Here is a 26,231-nt window from a genome sequence, read left to right as displayed (position 1 = left end):
ACATTGCAGAACAAATTCTGATTATAATAATAATTGTGTGAGTGATTATACATTCACACAGTGATAAAGAGTCGTACAAAAACCTCCGTCAGTCAGAGTCACAGTGAATGAACTGAAACTGCAGCTGCTCAAAGGAGGATCTGAAATAACATCGTCACACTTCCATCTGAAATAAAATCTAAATTAATCTGACACTCTTAATAATCATAGAGTTCAGAAAGAGATTTTGTGCTCTTATAGATCAGTGACACATTTGAGATCTGAGTGATTTCAGTTTGCTCTAGTTGCCCCCTTTTATTACAGTTTTTCTCGATTGCTTAAACACTATAACCAGGCTTTTGAACAAAAATTTCAAAACCATAATACCATTTATCAAAAAGCACACCCATTTCTCTAAACTATAAACACTATTCCCTGTTTTGACACATGAGTCAGATTTGTTGAACTGTCACTGCAAAACTCTACACACAAATCCCTTAATTTCTCATTGCCTAGACCATGTTGTCATTTATAAAGCACTAGCACTCAATATTGTTCACTCAAGTCAGCACAGCTTCAGCTCAGTTAGCACACAATTACCCAGGTGGAAACACTAAGAGTCAAAATTTAACACACATCAATCTGGGGCCTGTTTCAGAAAGGAGGTTAAGAGAAAACTCTAAGTATGTTAACCCTGAAATGAGGGAAACTCTGAGTTTTCTGTTTCAGAATGGGAGGTATGTTAAACCTGAGAAAGCAGAGTAAGTCAAGCCTGTTTCAGAAAGAGAGTTAACTTATACTCAGAGTCAGTTACCATGGTAACTTACTCTGTGAACCTAACCTGGTCAGGAGCAGGTTTTCTTCGGTAAACCCAGAGTTTCTATCGGTCTCCTCCCCTTTTTTAAAGGGGAAGCGGTGTTTAAACACCTCATTCATTCTTTCAGTAAATTTTTATTAATAAAATTAATATTTTATTACAGTTTTTTTCAATTGCTTACACACTAAAATTAGAACTTTCCCACAATTAGCAAAACTTTACACTCAAGGAGCAAAACACCGGCCTAGATTTGCACAACTGTAAGCACATTGTCAACTTCACACTTTTTGCAAAACATTACACACAGTGATTTGCAAAACACTAAACACACTTGTATGCATTTGACACAGAAATTTATCATGATGTCATTTCCTTGCAATTTCAAAGCAAAGGCTTTCAAATGAGCACACCCATGAACCAATTGGTTAAACACAGGCACCAGGTGTGCACACACACTGGTGCTTAATTGTAGACACACCAATCAGGTTAAAGCACTATAAAAAGGCAACAGGTAAGTTCACCTGTCTTCAACAAAAATGGATGGTGTCAGAGGAAGAGGGAGAGTGCGGATGAGAGGGGGAATCCAGAGAGTACCAGGTGGAGGAAGAGGCCAAGGAAGAGGAAGAGGAAGAGGAAGAGGGAGAGGGAGAGGGAGAGGGAGAGGGAGAGGGAGAGGGAGAGGAAGAGGAAGAGGGAGAGGAAGACCTGGAGGAGGGGTAGGACATGCACAAAGAAGAAGACAACCAAATCTGTGTAATGAAATTCGTGCTACAATTGTGGACCATGTAATAAACCACGGACTAACACTGAGGGAGGCTGGATTGAGAGTACAGCCTAACCTAAGCAGGTACACAGTGGCATCAATAGTTCGGACATTTCGTCAAGAGCACAGGTGAGAAACTTCTCTTCAGTCAACAGAAAATCCATTGCTTACTGCATGTACTATATCAACAGTACTGTATATGTACTCTATATTTTGGTACTGTATATATTCCTGTGTATCATTTTACAGTAAGCTGTGTATTTTGTTTGGCCAACATAGGATTGAACGTCGTGAACACCAAGGAGGAAGGGGCCCCATATTCACACAGGAGCAAGAGAGAGAGATCATAAACCTCGTTTTGGCCAATAATGCAATCAGACTTCGAGAAATTCAAGCCCATATTGTCAATGATCACCTAATTTTCAATAATGTCCAACAGGTCTCTCTGTCAACAATAGCCCGTATCCTTAAAAAACACCAAGTTGTGATGAAACAACTGTATAAAGTGCCATTTGAAAGAAATTCAGACAGGGTGAAAGTCCTGCGGCGTGAATATGTGGTGGTACGTTTTGTTCACTGACTGTAGTATTGTGTACTGCACACATAACCTTTTTACTGTACATGTAATTTTACTGTATAGCAGACCTACAGTATACTGATCTACACAGTGTGATCTTTTGCTGTATTTCAGAGAGTTTTGCAAATGGATGCGGAGGAAGTCCCACATGAGTTTATTTACATTGATGAGGCTGGATTTAACCTGACAACAGTACGAAGAAGGGGAAGAAACATCATCGGCCACAGGGCTATTGTCAATGTACCAGGGCAACGTGGGGGTAACATTACCCTTTGTGCTGCCATTACACAGAATGGGGTCCTCCACCGCCATGCCAACATGGGTCCTTACAACACTGAACTCATTCTTACATTTTTAGACAGATTACACAATATCATCACAGCAGCAAACCAAAGGGACCAGATGCAATACATTGTCATCTGGGACAATGTAGCTTTCCATCGTTCTGCTCTGGTCCAAAACTGGTTTCAACAACACCCACAATTCACAGTTCAATACCTACCACCATACTCCCCCTTCCTGAACCCCATCGAGGAGTTCTTCTCAACATGGCGGTGGAAGGTTTATGATCTCCGGCCCTATGTCCAGATGCCCCTCATTCAAGCTATGGAGGAAGCATGTGATCAAATTGAACCACACAGTAAAAAACGTTGGGTTATTTGTGTAACCCAACCGTTGGGTTACACATATTGGGTCAATATGTTGGGTTATCTTAAAATTTATTGGGTCATTTGTTTATGTCGTTGGTTTATTTTTAGTTATAACCTAACCGTTGGGTTAAATAACCTACGGTTTCCGCAGCGACAGTTCAAATTTTAACGGTCCAGTGACAGACAGTCAACACAGAAGCTGCTGCTGCATCTTGATTATAAAAGGTAAGTCATATCGTTTTTATATATGTATAACATTAAGTATTGTATACTGAGACGTTGAATATAATTACTCTAAAACTGAATTTTATATTTAAAAAAAACAAAGTTCCCCTTAGTCCGTTTTAATGATCTCCGGGAAGTGAGATCGATTGGAAATTAATCCTAGCTATCCCGTTAGCTCGCAAGCAGAAATAAAATAATTAATTAAAAATTATACTAGTAAAACCATTTAGAGATGTACGTTACTACTACTGAGTTACCTACTACAATATTATACTAAGTAAGTTATGTCTAGTCTGAAATCACTATCTAGCATTACGCCTGTTTTACGGTATTCGTGATAGCAAATTTAAGGGACTTTAGTGATGGTCTGTCACAGCTGAAGCAGTGCTCCAGACTGGTAATGTACTTTTTTCGTACAGGTGCGACTACAATTGTCACTAAATGCGGAACGAAAGAGCTCTGAACCGTAGTGCACGGACCATTTATCAGCTCGGCCTCGCGGCGCGAGCTCACAGCTCAGACATCGGTCACACGACACCACAACAGTGCTGTGAGATGCGGTGAGAAGCCTTTGAATTCGCTGAAATCTCCGCGATGAAAGAAAGATGAAAAAGTGCAGATATTCCTAACGAAATTGAAGTGGAAAACATGAGAAACACTTTGTAACAAATAAACTATTAGTTCATGATTAGTTAAAGAAAGTTTATGTTTTCCAATACACAGATTACCTTGATTTACTGTAGTAACAAGTTAAGGACTAGTTTACTTTTTTGAAAATATTTCTTTTTTTCTGATTCATTCTAACACAGGAAGGAGTAAATTAAAGTTTTACGCTACTGGATGACAATGGTTCTCAACTTTGGTCCTGGACAGTGTACAATAGTACACATTTTGGATGTCTTCCTTATCTGGCACCGGTCTTGGAGTCCCTCTACTAACAAGCTGGTAAGTTGAATAATGATTAGAGACCAGATGTGCAGTGCTGGGGCTACTACAGATCCAGGTACAGATAATTACTTATGTTTTGTTTTTTTTCCAGCTTTCTTCACTTATTTTAATACAGTATGTTTTAATTTCAATAGAGTCTGAGCTGTCTGATGACTGACAATGTTTGAGTGGCAAAAGAAAAGCAAGAAGTCCTCACAGCCAAGTCGAGGAGTTCATGAGAGACACACAACACCTCAACAAACTGCAGTGCATGGAATTGATCCTCTGGAACAAAAACTACCGAAGAAATCATTAGAGAACATCCTAGACTTCACAATTTTCTTGGAATGGTGAGTTTAATGAAGTTCAGTACAGAGGGTATGCGCGTGACGTAGTAGTAGGAAGTTCGGATAATTTTACTGACTTGGATCTTTAAATCTCGTTCATAAAAATGAACAAATCTTTTTTCAAGTCATTTCGTTCATTTCATATTTATTTAAATGTTATGTCAATAGCCAAATTCCCCAAACACATCAAATGTTGATCACATTTAGAATAAGAAAAAAACTGCAATGCAAGGAAGAGGCCAAATTATGAGAAACAGAAACGATTAAAGGTCCTGTTCTTCGTGATCCCATTTTTCAAACTTTAGTTAGTGTAATGTTGCTGTTAGAGCATAAATAATACCTGTAAAATGATAAAGCTCAAAGTTCAGTGCCAAGTGAGATATTTTATTTAACAGAAGTCCCCTTTCAAAGTCAACAGCGAACGGCCGGTTTGGGACTACTTCCCTCTACTTCCTGCTTTAATGACGTCACTAGAACAGTTTTTTGACTAACCTCCGCCTACAGGAATACACAAAAAAAGGGGGCGTGGTCTTGTTGCGCTCCCACGGAGAAGAGGAAGAGTTGCGTTTGTAGAGTGTGTTTGTCGCCATGTTGTCGAGACGCTGATATTTTCTTCCCGGAGTCAAATCACCTTTGTTTGGCCTTCCCAGGGGCGCTGTACTTAGAGATCAATGAGATCATCTATGTTCTCTGGGTCTGATTCCGGCTCAAATTGAATTGAAATTTAAAGACATGTTTACAATAACACTGAGAGCATGCATCTCCACGTTATGGTTAGAGGCGTGACCTTTCCGGGCAACGTGCGCTAAGCTGCTGTTGAATCACAACACAGGAACCGCTGGCACAATCAGAACTCGTTACGTATTTCTGAAGGAGGGACTTCATAGAACAAGGAAGTTATCCGCCCGTTTTTAGGACAGTGAAAACAGCGGTATACAGATAAGGAAATTGTGTGAAAAATACTGTTTTTTTTTTTTTTACACGCGAAACATGAACACATGTTATATTGCACACTGTAAACACAATCAAAGCTTCAAAAACACAGGAAAAACGGGACCTTTAATTGATTTATCTGGGTCTTCAGGCTATGCAGTCTGTTAGTTTACCTCAACTCCCAATCTAAGCCGTTAAAACATTAGTAACTCATTTATGGTCCAGCGCTGTCATGTGACAAAAGAATGAAAGACTCAGAAGAATCAGACCCGAAGACTCGAGAGGTTAACTAATCCATTCTCTTTCCGGTACTGACAGCATAGCCTCTATGAGACTGACAGGAAGAACGAAATATGAATATCCATGATCACTGGATCTTTGGTAAGTTGTAAGGAACACTATATCGAGTCCAACCTTTAGTTTAAACTGATAATCATTTGTTTTACTCACGTTTTCGCAGTTACCCCTATTAAATCCAGTCATGCAGCAGCTCTTCGGCGGGAAAGTGACGTCAGTGCATACCCTCTATAGTCTATAGGGAAGGAGTGTCTTATTTTGGAAAATTGTTTTGGCTGTGTCTAAGTGCATATGAATTTAGGTTGACACACGTGTGGTATAGTTGAAAACTGGATTTTTTTTTTCTTTTTCTTTTTTTTCTTGTCTTTCAAAGATGATCCCGGAGAAATGGCCTGACATCCTGCCATCATCGCCATACCTCACAAATGGAAAAATGGTGTGTCCAACATATGCTGAAATGAAGTGCAGCTTAAATGACATTAAGCCTGTAAGTAAAAGCAACACTATCAAATCAAGTTTGATAAATTACACTGCTCTTCGGCTTATGTTCGTCCACTTCTTCTTTTCTTCAATGATTCCGCTTGTTAATGGGATTGTTCATCCAAAAAAAGAAAATTCTGTCATGATTGCTCACCCTCATGTCGTTCTAAACCTGTAAGACTTTCTCTCATCTTAGGATCACAAAAGAAGATCTTTTAGATGAAATCTGAGAGATTTCTGTCCCTCCATTGACAATCTACACAAGTACCGCTTTCAAGCCCCAGAAAGGTAGTAAAGACTTCATTAAAGTAATCCAAGTGACTCCAGTGGTTTAATCTTAATTTTAAATTTTAAATTATGTTTAAGGGATAGAATATACTCATGTCACTTCATAAAATTGAGGTTAAACCACTGGAGTAACATGTATTACCTTTATGATGTGTTTGCTACCTTTCTGGGGATTATAAGTGATAGTTGTGTAGCTGTCAATGGAGGGACAGAAATCTCTCAGACTCATCAAAAAGATCTTTATTTGTGTTCCGAAGATGAACAAAAGTCTTACAGGTTTGGAATGACAAGAGGGCGAGTAATTAATGACAGAATTTACATTTTTGGGTGAACTAATCCTTTAACGGCAGGTGTAATGACTAATTAGAGTGACCATAATTTAATTCAATACAGCACTGCTTTGATGTAACTTTTTCATAATTTAACACTGTTGATGTTGTCACAGTGCATGCCCAACTGAACATTATTTATTCTTTTAAGGATGGAGACAAGTGAGAAACAGTGAGACAAGCCCGGATCCACATGACTTGATGCTTAATTGGGGACGAAGAGAACTCACAAGTTTTTATCATATTCAGTGTGGAAGCAGTTGAACAGAAGACTTTATTTCAAGCAATGGATGTGTTTCAAAAATGTTTTACATCTATGACAAACTACTTCAAGACCTCTGCACCCATTTTGGGAGTTTTTGTAGCACGCAAACTTTAATATATCTAGAGATATATCTGGAGGAGTTCCTGCCTCATTAAGAACTTTGATCATCATCATCATTAGGTCCAGTAGTCAACATATGTATTTGTAGTTTTATTACTCAAGGTATGTTTACACTAACACATCAATGCATTCAGTGTACAGTGAAGAACTTTTAATAAAGTTGTGATTAGGATTTATTGTTATTAATTTGTGTATTCTTTCCATATTTGTATAGGTTATTGAATTAAATAGGTTATTAATGTGTAGTTCTTAATTTAGTGTTCATTTTGAATTTTTGTGTGCTGTATGCTGTACAATTGTATGTATGCTATGTGTATTTTTGTGTAGGTTTTGAATGTGTTCTGTTTGTACATATTTGCATAGGTTTTGAATTTATTATGTGTGTTGTATGTACACTTGTGCATTTTGAATTTATGTACACAATTATGTATATTTACATTAAATCCTAGACTCCACAATATATAGTTTGTAATTGAAAAATATATTTGTTGAAACATGTGTTGTTTATACAAATAAACAATTGTATTTGAAAACAATGTGTATTTTATTTATTAAAATAAGGTCATAAATAAAAATAAATATTTAACTCAACTGTTGGGTTATTTTAACCCAACTGTATTTTAACCCAATGCATTGGGTTAAAATAACCCACAGTTGGGAAGGTGCTATACCAATCCACAGTTGGGTTATTCGTTGGGTTATTTTTAACCCAACATTTTTAAGTGAGCAGCATCCATACAAGGGTGGATTCGTCACTCAAAAAGATTCTTCCCACGTTGCCTTGCAAATGAAAATATAGCCTGTGATGTTGACGAAGCCCTGTGGCCAGATCCAGCTAGGCGGAGAGATGTTTAGTTTTTTTTTTGTTTTTTTGTTTTTTCGGTACTGAACTGGATATGTAATTTGTTACAGTATTACTGTAAGCTTAGAGTACAATGGTATGTTCAGTAATAATATATGAAAACTGGAAAATGTTTTATGAATATTTGTTCAGTATTGACTGACTTGAGTACATGAAAATAAATTATTTTCATCAGTCTGCACAATTGGTGTCATGTGGTGTTGGTGAATTTATTTTTACACTTTCTGTGTAAATGCTAAAAGTGTTTTAGGTTGAGCACAGGAGTGTTAAACTGATTCAAACAGAGTCAGACCATATGATGGTTGTGTTTATGTTATGACAACAAAATAAGGTTTTTATAAGACATTGTATAGTTTTGACAAAAGTGTTTCATTTTGCAAATGATCTGAGGTGTTGTGCTACTTTGGTGTAGTGTTGTGCTAATTGTGTGAAGGGTTTTGAAAAACCGGGCCCTGTTTTCAAAATTGTGCTTAAGCAATTGAAAAAAACTGTAATAAATAAAATATTGCTATTTTTACTGCAGTTTTTTTCTATTTTTTTATTTATAAGATGAAGTCTATATAACTCCTTAACTGGCAACTGAAAATACAGTAGTAGATTAGAGTTATATAATGTAGTTCTAAACAAATTCTACAGAATTAAACTGTGACATTTACTGGAAATCACTGAAATGTGTTCATCTGTGCAACAGAAGTTGATGGACCGTCCCCCTGCTGTTCTTCCACACTCTGAGGGCGCGGGGAGAGATAAGAATACCCGTTTATACTTAGATTTAAACTTAGATTATCCACATAAAAATTTGAAAAAATCTGAATGGGTAGATTGTTTGATGTGTAGACACATAATATTAACATTACCTCTGTAGGCCTCTCTGTGGCAGCAGAAACTATCCTCATCGTCCTGTGAAGATGAGCATTTGGTCGAGTGCACTTTATAACACTATTTAATTTCGGGTGTATTGAGTAGGTGACTTACAACTGCCTGGGGTTCTGCTGGGACAGGAGGCTCCAAAAGACAGATATTACCATCAGAATCTGTTAGGACCAACAAAAAACCCAACCTCAAAGTAAAATAAATGGAAATATCAAAAATAGCCTATCTAAAAAATAACACATATGTAAACCTCTTACATTTTATGAAGGCCCTTGGATCTTTGGGAGTGACTGGCTCTGAAGTCCCTCCAGGAATTCCCTCAGCTGTAAATGCTGCTGCACTGCTAGACACTGGATGCTATTTAGTTATTTAATATGTCAAATGTTTGTAAAGTCAGGTAGCCTTCACCCATGATATGCTCAAGCCTTACCTGATTGAATTATGTTTTTATATTTAATTTTCAGCTGCTGCCATGTTCTTTTAACCCTCTGGGGTCCTTCGTTTAACAGTCACACTTGGGACCTTCGGGTCCAAATGGACCCGGAGGGCGGAATTAATATATATAAAAAGAAATCATAATTTTTTTTTTTTTACTTGTTTTTTATAATATTTTTTCTTTTCTTTTTTGGTGTTTTGAGATAATTTTATAATTTATAATTAATATTTATGCAATAATTATGACCCATTTTTTCCCATTGAATATAATAGAATTTTTTTATATATACATAATTTTTATTTTATTTTTATTAAAGCTGTATTTCATTTTAGAGTCAAGCCTAGGCCTCATGAAAGCAATTTTTTAAATGAGATGGGCGCCAACTGGTGGACACACTGAGCATTTTTATCACGCAATAGCACATTTTTACCACTAGTGGATTTACAGCTCTCTGTAGAAAGGCTTGCGAATCTAGTGATTTTTGCCTGAACAGATTTAGTCTGTTTTGCACTCTTGATGTTTTAGAGATTCACCCCTTCACTGTTGAGTCCTTTTTTTCTGCATCCTGGCTGATTTGTAGATTGTATGCACAAAAAAACTCTGTGTTTTCATATTTTTGACAATTTCCCATTCATTTCCTATGGGGGTCATTTTTGACCAAAGAGCAGAAGTGTGATGACCACTTAGCATGCTTGGATCATGACCTCAATATTTTTTGTGTGTTCACATACCTAATACCATAAAAGTCACCTAGTTTCGTAACATTCCGATGAAGCTGTGCTTTTTAAAAATTCAAAACAGATTTTTGTAATCTGAATTTATTAGTGTGTATGTGTATAAAAGTGTGTTTGTGTGTGTGTGTGTGTGTGTGTGTGTGGATTTGTCTGTTTTGCACTCTTGATGTTTTAGAGATTCACCCCTTCACTGTTGAGTCCTTTTTTTCTGCATCCTGGCTGATTTGTAGATTGTATGCACAAAAAAAAACTGTTTTCATATTTTTGACAATTTCCCATTCATTTCCTATGGGGGTCATTTTTGACCAAAGAGCAGAAGTGTGATGACCACTTAGCATGCTTGGATCATGACCTCAATATTTTTTGTGTGTTCACATACCTAATACCATAAAAGTCACCTAGTTTCGTAACATTCCGATGAAGGTGTGATTTTTAAAAATTCTAAACAGATCTTTGTAATCTGAATTTATTAGTGTGTATGTGTATAAAAGTGTGTTTGTGTGTGTGTGTGTGTGTGTGTGTGTGTGTGTGTGTGTGTGTGTGTGTGTGTGTGTGTGTGTGTGTGTGTGTGTGTGGATGTGTCTGTTTTGCACTCTTGATGTTTTATAGATTCACCCCTTCACTGTTGTGTGCTTTTTTTCTGGATCGTGGCTGATTTGTAGATTGTACGCACAAAAAAACTCTGTATTGTCACATTTTTGCCAATTTCCCATTCATTTCCTATGGCGGGTCCATTTGGACCCGAAGGTCCTGAGTGTGACTATTTTTTTTACAACCACTTAGACTATTCAAATCCTGTCCCCAATTTTTTTGGGTGTTCATATACCAAGTACCAACAAAGTCACCAAATTTCGGACCATTCCGATGAAGCTATGATTTTTTACATTTTTTTATTTAAACGCTTCGGGTCCATTTGGACCCGAAGGACCCCAGAGGGTTAATGCCTGCAGGATTGCTCCACATGAAAATTAAAATAGGTTGAATAACATAGGCCTACTGTTCTTCCAGTTTCACCTCTGATATTATAACAGTTGGGTAAGTTACTCTAAAATAGTTAGCAATGTTATCTTCAACAGTGTAATTAGATTAATGTAATACTTACTATCTTTAGAAAGTTTTGGTCTACTTATTACTAATTACTAAATCCCATATCAACCTCAACCACTTGAACAATACAAGGAGAGACAAGAAACTGCACTTTTAATGCTTTCAAATAAACAATATACAATTGCATGAACTATTCTTGATTTGACCAAAGTGTGTAGAGGGAGAAGGTTACATAAAAAATATACCTTTTAAAAATGTATGTTAAATCCACTATTGTTTTATACAGAATTGTTCTCTATAGTCTATGCAGTAGCCTATTTAATGTAATTACATCAGATTTTATTTTAAATTACAGAATAATTAAGATGTATCCCTTTAATTAAATCACAATATTTATATTACTTGGTAATTAATTACACCCAACACTGTATAACAGTAATTCCTCTTTTTGTTTGGCGCTGTTGCCATGGTGACTCGTAATATCTGCGCTCCATTGATAATGGCTTTTTATAGTTGTGGTGCACGCGCTTAACTCAGAGTAGGTCAACTCAGAGTTGATTGAACTAACTAATTTCAGCTGTTCTGTAACCGAAAACTCAGAGTTTCCCATCTCAGGGTAAGTCAACTCAGAGTTCAAGTTTTAACTCAGAGTTGGTTGAACCTCCTTATTGAAACAGGCCCCAGATCCATCAGTAGATATATACAGTTTTTTACGATTGTTTACACACTAAAATAAAAATTTCCACACAATTTGCAAAATTCTACTCCAAGGAGCAAAACATCTCCACAGATTTGCACAACATTACACACAATGTCTGCTTCACCCTTTTTGCAAAACATTACACACAGTGATTTGTAAAACTCTACACACATTTTCACACCTTGGACACAGTTAATGATTGTGAGGTTACTTCCTTGTCATTACAAAGCCCCGGATTGCCAATGACAACACTAATGAACGAATTGGATAATCACATCCACCAGGTGTGGAAGCACACACGTGCTGATTTGAAAACGCAGCACTCAGGTGTGCTATAAAAGGCAGTAGGTGAGTTCACCTGTCTTCAACAAAGATGGAAGGAGCTAGAAGAAAAAGAAGAAGAGTGAGAATGAGAGGGGGAGCTCAAAGAGGAGATGAAGGGGGTAGAGGAAGAGGAGAAGAAGGAGATAGAGGAAGAGGCCTAGGTAGAGGAAGAGGAGAAGAAGGAGATAGAGGAAGAGGAGAAGGAGATAGAGGAATAGGCCTAGGTAGAGGAAGAGGAGAAGAAGGAGATAGAGGAAGAGGAGAAGGAGATAGAGGAATAGGCCTAGGTAGAGGAAGAGGAGAAGAAGGAGATAGAGGAAGAGGAGAAGAAGGAGATAGAGGAAGAGGAGAAGGAGATAGAGGAAGAGGCCTAGGTAGAGGAAGAGGAGAAGAAGGAGATAGAGGAAGAGGCCTAGGTAGAGGAAGAGGAGAAGGAGATAGAGGAAGAGGCCTAGGTAGAGGAAGAGGAGAAGGAGATAGAGGAAGAGGAGAAGAAGGAGATAGAGGAAGAGGCCTAGGTAGAGGAAGAGGAGAAGGAGATAGAGGAAGAGGCCTAGGTAGAGGAAGAGGAGAAGGAGATAGAGGAAGAGGAGAAGAAGGAGATAGAGGAAGAGGCCTAGGTAGAGGAAGAGGAGAAGGAGATAGAGGAAGAGGAGAAGAAGGAGATAGAGGAAGAGGCCTAGGTAGAGGAAGAGGAGAAGGAGATAGAGGAAGAGGAGAAGAAGGAGATAGAGGAAGAGGCCTAGGTAGAGGAAGAGGAGAAGGAGATAGAGGAAGAGGAGAAGAAGGAGATAGAGGAAGAGGCCTAGGTAGAGGAAGAGGAGAAGGAGATAGAGGAAGAGGCCTAGGTAGAGGAAGAGGAGAAGGAGATAGAGGAAGAGGCCTAGGTAGAGGAAGAGGAGAAGGAGATAGAGGAAGAGGAGAAGAAGGAGATAGAGGAAGAGGCCTAGGTAGAGGAAGAGGTAGGGAAGGACTTATGCCATTGAAGACATAGCCTGTGATGTGGATGAAATCTTATGGCCTGATCCAGCCAGACGGAGAGATGATGAATAGTTACAGTATTCTTGTTGCTTTTACAGTAGTTTTTCTTCAGAGTCAAAGTGTATGTACTTCATGCAGTAATTTTTATTTGTCTACAGATTTTATTTGTTTCATTGATTTCATTGTTGGTTGATTACTGTAACTGATTATGGTAAGAAATACTGTGTAAGTATTGAAATAAATACTTGAAATATTCAATCTGCAGCATCAGTGTTGTGCAGTGCTTTGTATAGTTTATAGTAGGCCTATTTGTGTTCATTCTCCCTATATCTCAAACTAATCATGAAGAATGTTGTGGGTATGTCACTTTTTTTTTGTCATCTAAATTAGCCCTTACATAACAATGTCTGGTCAAAAATCTAGCACATGCTATTTCCTAAAATTAGTTTTTTTACAAATGTGTTTTATATTTATCACGGCTGTGTGTAACTGGCTGCAATAGTGTCTGATCATTGAGGACTGTGTTGGTCAAATGAAAACTAATAGCATTTTCACAAATTTGTGTATATGTTTTGACTGAAGTGTGTCATTTTGCAAACAATCTAGGAATTATGCAAATTGAGTGTGGTGTTTAGATAATTGTGATTCTGTTTTGAAAAAAAGAACCCGGTTTTCAAAATTGCGTGTAAACAATTGAAAAAAAACTCTATAAATGTCTATTCATATGATGGTTTGTGTGTGTCATTTGAAAACAAAATACCATTTTGAGAATAAATAACATTGTTTTGTATGTAAAGTTTCATTTTGCAGGAGAATTGAGTGGTTTTGCCCATTGTGTGTGTTTTTTGATTTGTGTGTAGAGTTCTGAGAATGAGGCATGCTTTCAGAAAACGTGTGTAAACAATCGAGAAAAACTGTAACATGATCAGACGCTCCACCGTCCCACAATCAGTCTGTCTGTGACCATTCACTGTTTTCTGGACGCATTAATTATGAATCCAGCGATGCGTCTGAGTCTCACATGAGCAGAAGACAGATCTCTCACAACAACACTTCAGTCTCGAGTCACACACACTTAAAACATTCATAAAGATGTTATTGCTCAACACTGAAATAAAGCGCTTCATTGTGTGGAAACTTCACTGTTATTTTTACAAGATAAAATACTGCAGTTTTACTGAGATCAGTGTTTATGGGCCATCAGAGACATTTAAGGGCTTTTAGGATATATGAGTTTATTTTATTTGAATATGAGACTTTGAATGAATCAGCTATTATTTTAATATGTGGATAGTTTACTGAAATTATGAAATATGGAATACCTTTCCTAGGTATTTTATAGGCGCATTGCACTCTGTGAATTAGTTTGTGAATTTCAATATCAAAATATATCAAAGTGAATTAGAAAGAAATCTTTCTTGAAAAGAATCAAAAACCTATGAATCGTGAATTGAATCAGATCAACATCTACATTTACTCCTCTAGTCCAGTCACACGTGATCTACCAGTGAAGAGTCTCATTACGTTATATAAGTCATACAAGTCATATAAACTACCACTCAAACTTCATGACGGTCTCATCCCTCCATCAGCAGAAGTGAAACTGCTCCAGTTCAGAGCGTTGAACCAGTAAAAGAGTGAAACTGTGAGTTTGAGGAGTAAATCTCATTTGCATTGTCAGGTTTAGTGATTGTGATGGTCTCAGAATAGAGCAGCTCGTCTCCAGTGACCATGTTCAAACCCCAAGAGCTTCATTTCACATTTACTGCTGAATGCAGCTGTTCTCAACTATTACAATTAGGGGTGTAACGAGACCCTTATGTCACCATCCTGAACTCACAATACCATATTATTGCCATACTCCATCAAAATGGTCAATTTGGTTTAACATTGTGTGTGTAAATGAATAGGCTTGGACTTGGTGCTGATAACCCAATGCAGGACAATAGAGACACCAGAATAACAATATTCATGATTCTGAAGATGAAAATACTGAATTATTTCAGACGAATATGCTTGATGTCTCTGACTAGATATATCTAAAATAATGTAGGCCACTTTTTACTGGTAACATCAGACATTTGGCATTATCAGGACCCACAAATATTCCCCCATTGCATTATTATACATTATATTTAACATTATATACAGTAGTTTAATGTAGTGACACGAAAACCCTGTAAACTTGATTTTTTAACACAGTAATTTTCATTTTGGGTGAATAATACGATACATATTGTCACTATCCACTGTAATTATTGTTCCACCCCTAATTCCAATCAATCAAAAGCCGCTGAAACTTTAGTGCAGGACTTTGAAGGAACGACACACTGATCAATGATGCAGTCCAACACAAATGTGCGCTTGCGTTCAGATGAAGCTTTATTGAATGAACAGCAATGGCAGCACATTGACAGACTGCTTCAGTATTGAGCTGTAAATCACGTGACGCTCAGATACGCTGGTCTTCACTGGAGAAACATCAGCACTCGGAGCTCTTGAGGAACGAGGCCTCGTGAGCAGCTCCGGCATGTGTTCCTCTGCAGACCAAGCGCTCTGCGGCTTCCCAGCGTGCTTTGCTGAGGCTCAGGACGCTGCTGCGACTGTAGAGACCGTCCCGCTCGCTCTCTGCGCTGGTCTGAACCCCCTCGGTGACCTCTGACCCGTCCAGCGTCCAGCTCACCGTCGCCCCCTGTGGAGAGTAAGAGCTGAGCAGGCAGAGCAGAGCGGAGGAGTCTCCAGAGATCAGCAGAGAAGAGGGAGACAGCAGAGACACGGAGGGAGACACGGAGGGACCCGCTGGACACACACACACACACACACACACACACACACACACACACACACACACACACACACACACAGTTAGATGTCAGACATGGTCATGTTGTAGAAATCACAATCATTTTCATTCATAAACCATATCCTGAATTCAGTTTAAAATATTCTCAGTTAAATCAATATTCACTAGTACTAAAAAATGTATCATGTAATTTTAAATATTAATCAGTTCTGTAAAGCAGACATGATATACAGCGAATCTCACAGTAATTTGAAATATAAAATAAATATAATAATAATAATATAAAAAGTAAAAATATTTTCTGAATAATCATTTCTAATTATTAACTGTATTTTGAAAAATCATAATTATCAGCAAATTTCAGTTCAACTAATGAATTTTTCAAATCGTTCTATTTGTCTGATGACGACGCCTAAAAAAATGAATTTTGAAAAATTCTTAAGACTCTCACAATCATAATTATCAGCAAATTTCATTTCAAATTATGAATTTTTCAAATTAAAAAATATAATTATTTTATCCGTACAATCAAACTTTTGCAAAAAGTATTAGCAGTTAAATTTATCAAGAATTATGGACACAATTATGTACTTTAAAAAAAAAACTGAATATGACAGAAAATATAACAATATTACAAACTACATTCAATATAATATTACAATAATATTGCAATCAACATATTAAAAAACAAAGAATGTTAGCAATTATAATATATGAAATTACTCGTGTAAAAAAGTACAATAAAACAGTATGAAATATCCTTTGCAATAAAAAAAAAAAGATAAACGTGATGAAATCTCAGGGAAAAAAAGTGTTTTTTGTAAAATAACAGACAAATTTAAAGAAATTGTGAAACAATCAAATTCGCCATGAAATACTGCAGTTAATTTTTTTTTATTTAAACTTTTTTCTTTTTTTCTTTTTTAATCTTGTTGCCAAATGCTTGCTAAAATAACCTAAAAACAAAACAAATAAATAAATAAAACAATTTTTTTAGAGAATTGAAGAGACTTACTGATCGTCAGTTTAGTTCCTCCACCGAAAGTCCACCACAGTGTTTCATTCTAGTGAAAGAGTCGTACAAAAACCTCCGTCACACTCAAATGAACACACACACACACACACACACACACACACACACACACACTGATGTGAGACTCAGATCTTCTCAACATCAAACATGATTGATCAAAAAAGAGCCACAAAATCTTCATCTAAAAAATAGTCCAAAGAATTAATCTTAAATATAAATACTTGATATTGAATGAAGGCTGAAATCCTTTGTTTCATAATCAGTCCCGAAATACATTCATCACATTTACAAACACATGTGATTTAAACTCTGCTAATTCTATTGACCTGCTTTATAATGAAATCTTCAGGCAGATTTAGATGGTCATTCTCTATTGCACATGTGTCAAACTCAAGGCCCGCGGGCCAAATCCGGCCCGCCGCGTTATTTTATATGGCCCGCGAGAGCATATGGAAATTTAGGCTGCCGAAAAATTTCGGCCGAAAATAACATTTTCGTTTTTTGGCCGAAAGATACTAAAAAGCCGCCGCGCCCCTCCGTGTTCGGCGATGGTTTGACTCTGGCTCAACGTGTTTTATGACTTTGCGTGCGAGTCCGCTTCCGAAGATGCATAACTTCTAAGCGCGTTCCGCTGTGTGTGTGCGCTGTGCTCTCCGCTCCGTGTTCACAGCGCGTTCTGCTCGATGTTCCGCAAGCAACCTCCGTGTGTGTGTGTGTTGCGAGCTCTGCTCACGCTCACCGGAAAGGCAAAGTCCGCTAAAAAAACGTGCCGACATGAAATTTCTCTGGACTTTTTGCAATAGCACTACTGTGCTGTAACATGTGTATAGTCATGGTGTGTATAGCCGTGCTGGGCAACACTGGTAAAATTACTCTCGTTCACTGGTCCTCTCCCTGCTCTGCTCATGGTTTGATTAAAAATAGGACTATAGGCTTTGTAGGACTATACTTTATTTTGACAATTGGTCAAAAAATAAATCTGTTAAATCTGATTCTGCTGCATAGAACTGATTGAAGAATAATATATTGATATTTTATATTATTTAATATATTTTAATATACTGTATACTTAACCTTTGCACCATTTGGATCACTCCGCTTATCTGTGTTTGTGCCACTTGCATCATTAAGCCAGTAGGTGGCGACAAGTGACTGTCTTTATGAGTGAACAATTGAACTTAAAACTGATTAGTGCCAAAAACATTGATTAACTCAGGAAAGAAACAAGTTGCTGAAACCAATCTTTAATGCTAATATAAATTGCTCATTTGCCTCTGGACACAAAAAGATTGCACTGGTGTTCGATTGAAATGTAACATCTATGCAAAATAATCCTTGAAAGATTTCTCATTTAAGGCCATTCCTGTTTGGAATATGTGATTGTGTATTGTCAACAATAAGCAGAAACATTCTGCATTTCCATTTTGTAGTGTGGATCATTCATTGCAATATTTATCCTCATTCTCATTTTTAAGAATCTGTTATCTTGACAAATAATTTATGCTACTGCCCACTGACATGCTTTTAAAGCTATTGTTATCAACATTTTTTGGCCTTTAAACACCTTAAAATGCACATATGTAGGTCCGAGAAATCCAAATTTTCTCGGGGGAGCATGTCCCCGAACCCCCCTAACTACCCCACATTTGAATAAGCATGACTGTGTGGTAATGAATGCTGGTGTGGCTACAGTGCCAGGGCTGAATTTTTGAGCCAGTTTACCCCTGCATATATACAATAATACATTATTCTCTGTATCAAATCATTATTACCCAGCCCCTGATGTTTCGGGCTCATCCCCTGATGTTTTTAAAACCTAGAAACACCCCTCCAAATGCATATACAATATATGTAACTTAAATAAGTAATAATCAAATAAAGAGACACTATATTAACATTTTAAAAGTCTTACAGTTACAACCGGCCCTTTGAGGGCAGCCATAATGCTGAAGTGGCCCTCAGTGAAAATGAGTTTGACACCCCTGCTCTATTGGATGACCTTTGACCTGTTATACAGTATCATGGATGATATAAATCTGCAGCTCAGGTATTAAATTCTCTCAGCATCAAAGTCTGAATGAAACTGATCATTAAAACAGTGTTTAGAGCGAGAAGATCGACCCAAAATAACATGAAGTAAATCATGAGTTTCTGTTTCTGAAAATGATCCACAGAAGTTTATTAGCAAAGACACTAAAAGACAAAACAGTGTTTCTTCTGTCTTCAGGGAAATGATGTGGAGTGTGTTTGCATATTGATCAGATCTTCAGTGTGTGAGAGTGTTTATAGTGCTGTGAGTTTAACACTTCATCACTAACACACACAACAATCTTCATCAACATGACCTTCATCATCATCTTCATCTGGACTCTCACAGCGTTTGCTCAAGGTTTGTGGAGCACAAGTTTGATATTATTTCATTTCTTCAAGTATATTGTCAAAGTTTTGAGTGTATTTTCTTCTTGTTGTGTTTCAGAGTGTAGAGGACAGATCACCGTCACTCAGAGTCCCTCAATAACAGCAGAACAACCAGGAGGAACTGTCAATATCAAATGTAAAACCAGCAGAGATGTGGCGAGATGGAGTGGTGGGGAGGAAGATTTACACTGGTACTTCCAGAAACCTGGAGAAGCTCCTAAAAACCTGATTTATTACGCAAACCGCCTCCAGTCAGGAACTCCATCTAGATTCAGTGGCAGTGGATCTAACAGTGATTTCACTCTGACCATCAGTGGAGTCCAGACTGAAGATGCTGGACATTATTACTGTCAGAGTTTCCATTGCAGAGTAGATAGTTCTGGTAGTTATTGTGAGGGTGATGATACATTCACACAGTGATAAAGAGTCGTACAAAAACCTCCGTCAGTCAGAGTCACAGTGACTGAACTGAAACTGCAGCTGCTCACACACTTTCACACACACACACACACACACACACACACACACACACACACACACACACACACACACACACACACACACACACACACACACACACACACACACACACACACACACACACAAATATGAACTTATTATCATTAATATAATTAATAATTATAATATAATTAATATAAACTTAATATTAATATCAATCATTAATATTACTGAAGATAGTTAGAAAGATAATTTATGGTTTATCTATTCTCATTTTGTTGTTCATGTATATAAAGCATGATTATTTTTTCTTCCTAATCATACACTCATACTGTAAAGTGAATCATAAACATGTTGTTGCTTGAATAGATTATTAATCATCTTCCATAAAGCCGCTGTTTAGATCCTCATGTACAAGAGTCACAGATGAACTGATTCAGTGAAAGAGAGAAACCGTATTTAACATGATCAGACGCTCCACCGTCCCACAATCAGTCTGTCTGTGACCATTCACTGTTTTCTGGACGCATTAATTATGAATCCAGCGATGCGTCTGAGTCTCACATGAGCAGAAGACAGATCTCTCACAGCAACACTTCAGTCTCGAGTCACACACACTTAAACATTCATAAAGATGTTATTGCTCAACACTGAAATAAAGCGCTTCATTGTGTGGAAACTTCACTGTTATTTTTACAAGATAAAATACTGCAGTTTTACTGAGATCAGTGTTTATGGCCGATCAGAGACATTTAAGTGTCACATTCACCGTCTGTCTTCATCATCTGTGTGTGCACTACACTTCCCATCATCCTCCTTGGCACACCTGCACACCTGCACTCATTCAGCCATCATCATCACCTGCACTCCCTCATTAACTAGCCATATATATTCAACACTCTCCCTTCACTCCTCGTCTGGTCTCGTCAATATGTCATTACATGACTCTCAGACTCCCTGTGCACTTACCTGCTTTGCATCCTCCTCCTCCTCCTCCTCCTCCTCCTCCTCCTCCTCCTCCTCCTCCTCCTCCTCCTCCTCCTCCTCCTCCGTCTGTCCAGCCTGCCTGCCATCCTCTTCAGCCTTCGACCCGCAATCACCTACTAGAGAGAGAGAAAGAAAGACATTACCAACCAGCTAAGCATTCACTGTTATTCTGTGTTGCTGTTACTCACCTTCTATCTGCATCTCCGCTCATTCTGAAAATGAAAGAGTTAATCTTACCATCTTGTCTGCATCCTCTGTGAACCCTGACATTAAGAGGTTTTAGAATATATGATTTTATTTTATTTGAATATGAGACTTTGAATGTATCAGCTATTATTTTAATATGTGAATAGTTTACTGAAATTATGAATTTCCTAGGTATTTTATAGGCGCATTGCACTCTGTGAATTAGAAAGAAATCTTTCTTGAAAATAATCAAAAACCTATGAATCGTGAATTGAATCAGATCAACATCTACATTTACTCCTCTAGTCCAGTCACACATGATCTACCAGTGAAGAGTCTCATTACGTTATATAAGTCACACAAGTCATATAAACTACCACTCAAACTTCATAACGGTCTCATCCCTCCATCAGCAGAAGTGAAACTGCTCCAGTTCAGAGCGTTGAACCAGTAAAAGAGTGAAACTGCTCCAGTTCAGAGCGTTGAACCAGTAAAAGAGTGAAACTGTGAGTTTGAGGTGAAAATCTCATTTGCATTGTCAGGTTTAGTGATTGTGATGGACGTTTTAATGACCAAAAACAAATTTTCAGGAGGAAAAGTAAAAAATGTCATCAAGATTATTTTTTTCAAACAATCATTGTATTGTAGATCATTTGACTTGCATAATCTAAAGTAGATATTTCTCTAGTTTAATCTGATGCTTTACACTCATGCTAACTTCAAACCCACATGCTAAAACAGTTAGCTATGTTACGGCTGTTTGCGGTGAGGATAGTTTAACAGTTCATTAAAAATATTACAACCAAACCCTGAAGATGATTCCAGTTATCAGTCACATGCCCTGTTAAGACAAAATCATGTGAGTTTTTGTTGTTGCACATTGAGGGATTTATGAATATTTTTCCATTATAGTTTATGTGCATGTCTTCTTATCAGATAAAAACATTATCACCTCAATTGAGCACATACGATTTTTTCTGCACATTTCACACACACAAACACACACAGCAGTTGTTTTTGTGCTAAATTTGAAGTCCTTAAAGAAATACAATATGTTTTTGTTACTTAAAATTGTTGATTTTATTCAAAAGTGATTATTCTTTGTTCTTCAAAAACATTCTTGCACACATTTAGATTGTGTGGATCTTATTTCAGCAAATTATCTCTCATTGTTCCATCGATCCCCAGCCTGAGTTACAACAGGACAGGGTTATGTCTCAACAACGACCTCTTTGTGTTTGACAATAACTCACATAATCTGTGATTGTGTTGTACATGTCCAAGTGAGTTATATTTCTAGCAGACAAATGTGGAAACCATGTCTCAAACTTTGATATAGATATAGAACAAACAAACACTGAGTTACCGACGCTCAAACAACAGTGTTTCTCTCCTCCGTCTCTCTGCTGAACGCAGCTGTTCTCCACTATTACAGTCAATCAAGAACATTTAGTGTCTTCATCAAATCACTCATTATTGTGTTTTAGCTCAGCCCAAAATAATGCAACAAGTGAATAAACATCTAGACAAAGCTGTTGCACAAACATAATGTGAGTGTCTGTCTTCAGGGAAATGATGTGGAGTGTGTTTGCATATTGATCAGATCTTCAGTGTGTGAGAGTGTTTATAGTGCTGTGAGTTTAACACTTCATCACTGACAGCTTTTCTTCATTCAGACTGAAAGTAAACCACCGATAAGAAGAATGATGATCATCAGCGTCTGTATCTGGACTCTCATTCTTTCTGTTCAAGGTTCATTTACTCTATTAATAACTCAAGATGTGATTTATATGCTTTTGATGTTCAGTCTAGATTTTGTACTGGATAGTTTGACTTTAATGATTGTTGTAATAATGATCTTATGAAATATCATTCACAGAAATTACAGGCCAGGTTTCTGTGACTCAGACTCCCTCAGAAGCAGCCGTTCACGGAGGAACAGTTTCTATAAACTGTAAAACTAACAGAGGAATTGGAGATCGTACTCAGGGTTGTAGTGGCTGTCTCTCCTGGTATCTGCAGAAACCTGGAGAAGCTCCTAAACTCCTTATTTATGGCATTAATTCACGACAGTCAGGAACTCCATCTAGATTCACTGGCAATGGAGCAAATTATGGAACAGATTTCAGTCTGACCATCAGTGGAGTCCAGACTGAAGATGCTGGACATTATTACTGTCAGAGTATTCACTGGATCAACAATGGCTGGGTGTTCACACAGTGATAAAGAGTCGTACAAAAACCTCCGTCAGTCAGAGTCACAGTGACTGAACTGAAACTGCAGCTGCTCAAACACACACACACACACACACACACACACACACACACACACACACACACACACACACACACACACACACACACACACACACAACAGTGAAGAAACAACTCAATATGATCTTATTAAACATCACTTTCTGGAGCTTCATCAGTTTTTCACCTTTTTGATTGTGATTTTTTCAGAATTCATATTTGTCTCCTGTTTCCTATTACATCCTTCATGTAGAAATTCAGTCACTTTTGATTTTCACTTCAGTGGATATTTTTCAATCCTTCACCTTTTTTTTTCTTCTGCATTTATGATTTTATATATTCTTCTTTCTAAACTGAATCACCAGCATCTTAAATCTGTGTTTGATCAGTTTAATCAGTTATTTAGTCCCCATAGATCTGAACACACTTAATTAACGTAAGATTATATCTAACCAGAGGCCATTACCATAGAACTAAGCTGACTAACTTAACTACTTCTAATGGGAACTTAGTATAATTATGCCGTGGTTTCTCACGTACACTTAGTTAGAATAATGCTCACCCTGTTTAGATTAGTCTATATATTGACTTTGCCGATGTGTTAGTTTGATCTCTGAAACTTCAGTCGACGTGCTCCTCTGCTCCTCCTCGGCTGATGCCAGTCCGTTACTAACCTGAGTGTAGAGTTGTGGTGTTATGGACTTAATGTAATCTACCAGAGTTAATCATTTCAGAGTAAATCAGAATAAATCCAAACAATTAATTATTAGTCAGGTAAATGTGTCATGCTAATTACATAATCAATTAAAAGATAATCAATACAAAACATCAAATGCTCAGCGATAAAGAGTAAAAGATGCATAAACCTGACATTAGAAAAATACATGATGTCGAGTGTCTTGAGGACGTTCAGCATCACGGGCCGATCTTGGCTACAGAATCACCCGAGCCTCTTGAGGCATTTTCCTCCTCAGACCGAGACAAATCATCCTCAATGTGGAGAATCAACTTACAACAGGAGTTTGACTAGAGTTATAGACACAGTTCACACCTCGTCGAGGAACAGGAGGAAGTTTGGATGAAGGACACATTAAACAAAGTGTGTGATGATCCTCATGTCTGTTCATAAACTGCAGGAACACACATGGATTTGGAGTAAAATTTGGGGATTAACAGCGACGTTTCACTCCAACTACAGTAAAAATATTCTCACAGCAGATATTCAGATTCATATACTGAAGTTGGTATTGTAGATGTATTCAGAACTGAATTGAATTATATCATTTTTAACATCTTGGCTATTGTAGAAGATCAAATATGAAAAACATTATTTTCACTCTGTTCTCACTTCAGTGATTGTGTTTTGTGTGTGTTAATGAGTGACTGTCTTCAGGGAAATGATGTGGAGTGTGTTTGCATATTGATCAGATCTTCAGTGTGTGAGAGTGTTTATAGTGCTGTGAGTTTAACACTTCATCACTGACACACACAACAATCTTCATCAACATGACCTTCATCATCATCTTCATCTGGACTCTCACAGCGTTTGCTCAAGGTTTGTGGAGCACAAGTTTGATATTAATTCATTTCTTCAAGTATATTGTCAAAGTTTTGAGTGTATTTTCTTCTTGTTGTGTTTCAGAGTGTAGAGGACAGATCACCGTCACTCAGAGTCCCTCAATAACAGCAGAACAACCAGGAGGAACTGTGAATATCAACTGTAAAACCAGCAGTGATGTGTACAGATGGGATGATGGGGATGAAGCTTTATCCTGGTACTTACAGAAACCTGGAGAAGCTCCTAAACTCCTGATTCGTTATGCAAAAAACTCTACACAGGAACTCCATCTAGATTCAGTGGCAGTGGATCTAACAGTGATTTCACTCTGACCATCAGTGGAGTCCAGACTGAAGATGCTGGACATTATTACTGTCAGAGTTTACATTGCAGAACAGATTCTGATAATGATTGTGTGGGTGATGAAACATTCACACAGTGATAAAGAGTCGTACAAAAACCTCCGTCAGTCAGAGTCACAGTGACTGAACTGAAACTGAAGCTGCTCGAACATTTTCACACACACACACACACACACACACACACACACACACACACACTCACTCACTCACTCACTCAACAGTGAAGAAACGACTCAATATGATCTTATTAAACATTCTGGAGCTTCATCTGTTTTTGAACTTTTTGAGAATTCATATTTGTCTCCTGTTTCCTATTACATCCTTCATCTAGAAATTCAGTCACTTTTGATTTTCACTTCAGTGGATATTTGCAGATTTTCTGCATTATGATTTAATATATTCTTCTTTCTAAACTGCATCATCAGAATCATAAACATGTTCATCTTGAGCAGTTTAATAAGTCTGTTGATTTATTAAGTTAATCCCTCATTATTCAGATATTAACAGCATCATATAAACACATCCCTCAATTTCAGAGCAGATGATAATAATTTATATTAATATCTATGTATGGAGGAATTAGCAATAATATAAACATTTATTCAAAAATTAAAGATTACCCAACAGGTTCCGTCCTCCATTAAAGACAGCACATGCATGTCACCATATTTATTTAAATGTATTTTATAAACATTAATAAAAGTGAAGATGTTTCTATGATGTGTGACTATAACGGTCATCAGTGAGTGTCCAGGATGGCCATCAGAGGGCGCTCCACCCCGGACAACACACACACATCCACAGACTCCATTCCCCATAATCCTGAGTTCAGACTATCATCCACACTCACATTCACCTGTGTCATTACCTTGTTTAACTCACTCTATAATAGCCTGCTTTTCACATTCATTCCCTGCGAAGTCTTCAAGTCTTCCCTCTGTTCAATAAAACTGCATTTAGATCCTCAAGCTTCGTGTCTCAGAGCAGTTCGTGACAGACGCGACTCTCAATCAAACTCAGTTATTCAGTGACTGACAGAGACTCGTGTGTGTGATGATCCTCATGTCTGTTCATAAACTGCAGGAACACACATGGATTTTGTGTAAAATATGAGGATTAAAAGCGACGTTTCACTCCAACTACAGTAAAAATATTCTCAAAGTCTATATAAAAAAATATATAATCACTCCGTATGGATGTGACATGTTACAATAATAAC

General features: G+C 37.5%; 2 long non-coding RNA genes across 2 annotated transcripts; one reads left to right on the top strand and one right to left on the bottom strand.

Moving 5' to 3' along the window:
• Window positions 1-3,614: 3,614 nt before the first annotated feature.
• Window positions 3,615-7,439, top strand: LOC308682722. Its single transcript, XR_014029185.1, has 4 exons — window positions 3,615-3,956; window positions 4,094-4,288; window positions 5,889-6,002; window positions 6,764-7,439. It is a non-coding gene; the product is annotated as an uncharacterized lncRNA (long non-coding RNA).
• A 7,875-nt stretch (window positions 7,440-15,314) lies between these two features.
• Window positions 15,315-19,812, bottom strand: LOC308682608. The gene is made up of 3 exons (XR_014029171.1): window positions 18,777-19,812; window positions 16,773-17,160; window positions 15,315-15,753 (listed from the first exon to the last, which is right to left on the bottom strand). It is a non-coding gene; the product is annotated as an uncharacterized lncRNA (long non-coding RNA).
• Window positions 19,813-26,231: the final 6,419 nt, after the last annotated feature.

Source organism: Scardinius erythrophthalmus (assembly GCF_964197995.2).
Source record: "Scardinius erythrophthalmus genome assembly, chromosome: 22".
In the NCBI taxonomy this organism is placed as follows: Eukaryota; Metazoa; Chordata; class Actinopteri; order Cypriniformes; family Leuciscidae; genus Scardinius; species Scardinius erythrophthalmus.
The sequence above is the reverse complement of the archived record's forward strand: the minus strand, read 5'-3'. Positions and strand labels throughout refer to the sequence as shown.